General features: G+C 35.6%; 1 non-coding gene across 1 annotated transcript; it reads right to left on the bottom strand.

The window, feature by feature from the left end:
• Positions 1-642: 642 nt before the first annotated feature.
• On the bottom strand, positions 643-749 carry LOC136216047 (small nucleolar RNA R71). The gene has a single exon (XR_010683042.1). It is a non-coding gene; the product is annotated as a small nucleolar RNA R71 (small nucleolar RNA).
• Positions 750-1,881: the final 1,132 nt, after the last annotated feature.

The following is a 1,881-nucleotide window of genomic DNA, read 5'->3' as shown; positions in this document are numbered from 1 at the left end:
TTATTTCGAATCTAGGTTTATACATACTTATTTTAATTTTTGTAATTTATTAATTTTAATTTACTAACTTATTTATTTTTCAAATTCTGTTTGGAAGGTAGTTTCGGTTCGTGTACTATTTCAGGTTCATGCGCAGTTCTCGAAGTTCAGGCATTGCACCAAACCCATTAGACCCAGAAATTGAAAAAACCATTAGGAAGAACAAGAAAAACAAGAAAAACAAAAACAAAACTCCATCAAAGACAAATACCGAGCCAGATATTATGGCAGACCCACCAACACTTATGGATTATGCTAGGCCAGGGATGGCCGGTGTAACCAATAGTATCGTTAGACCTAGAATCACCGCAAACTAATTTGAAATTAAGCCAGCTTTGCTTAATATGTTGCAAAATAATGTAACATTTTACGGGTTACCTAACGAAAATCCTAATACCCATTTGACAAATTTCCTTGAAATTTGTGACACTTTTAAAATCCCAGATGTGACTGCCGAAGCAATCAAACTTCACCTTTTTCCTTTCACTTTGAAGGATAGAGCCAAAGAGTGGTTAACTTCGATGCCAGGTGCAACGTTTGCAACTTGGAAACAATTAGCCCAATTTTTTTTTATCAAAATATTCTCCTTTAGCAAAAACTGCAAGAGTCATAAAAGAGTTAACATCTTTTTCTCAAAATGATAATGAAACTCTTTATGAGACTTGGGAACGTTTTAAAGAACTTCAACGTTTATGCCCACACCACCAATTGCCCGCTGAACTTCTAATGCAAACATTTTATAATGGACTAAATCCTACAACTAGAGGCTAATTAGATGCTATGTCGGGAGGGCTATTTATGAAGAAAACATCAGTCCAAGCAAGAGAACTTTTGGAGGAAATGGCAATCAACAGCAGTATGTGGCCCGCGGAACGTGGACATATACCGGTGGCAAAACCGTCATCCTCAACCACATCATCGGTTAAAGGTATAGTGAACCTTGATCTAGTCGCGATGTTACAAGCCCAATTTTCTGCTTTATTGCACAAAATTGATAGGTTTATGGCACCGTGCGATACCAATGGTAATCCAATCCAAACGGATATGGATTATGAAAGTATGAGTGAGATCGAACAGGTAAATTTTGTCCAAGGGCAAAACCAAACCAATAATCCTTATTCTACTACTTATAATTCTGGATGGAGGAATCATCCTAACTTTAACTAGAAAGACAATAATAATAATGCAAATGCTAATCAAAATCGTACCAGTAATTATCAAAATCAGTCAAGAGATACGATTAGCACTTTATCTTTTAAAATCGACAAATTCATAGATGCTATCAGTGGAAAAATAAGTAATCACGACGATGGTTTTAAACGGATCGAAAATAAATTCGATCAGCTTATTAAAAACCACTCATCTAGCATCCATAATTTGGAGGTCCAAATTGGTCAACTTGCTAATCAATTCCATCCCGAAAAGAGGGAAGTCTTCCTAGCCATACGGAAAAAAATCCGAAAGAGCAGGTAAAGGCTATCACTCTTCGTTTAGGGAAAAATTATCTAGGTCCGAAAATGCCCGGAGATGCAACATTACCAGGAACTGATTTACCTAAGTCCAAAGAAGATATATCAAACACAAAAAGTTCACCAATTGACTCAAGTACAAAAACTTTTGTACCCAAACCACCTTTTCCGCACAAAGTCCGAAATAAGGACTATGACAAACAACTTTTAACATTTTTGGATAAACTTAAAAATTTGCACATTAATTTAACATTCATGGATGCAATTACGCAAATTCCTAACTACGGTAAGTTCTTAAAGGATTTAATTTCAAAGAAAATTAGTTGGGAAGGAATTTCATCCATTTCGCTAACTGAGGACTATAGTTCAATAG

Source organism: Euphorbia lathyris, chromosome 1 (genome assembly GCF_963576675.1).
Source record: "Euphorbia lathyris chromosome 1, ddEupLath1.1, whole genome shotgun sequence".
NCBI classification, from domain to species: Eukaryota; Viridiplantae; Streptophyta; class Magnoliopsida; order Malpighiales; family Euphorbiaceae; genus Euphorbia; species Euphorbia lathyris.
This window is presented reverse-complemented; position numbering and strand designations above follow the sequence as displayed.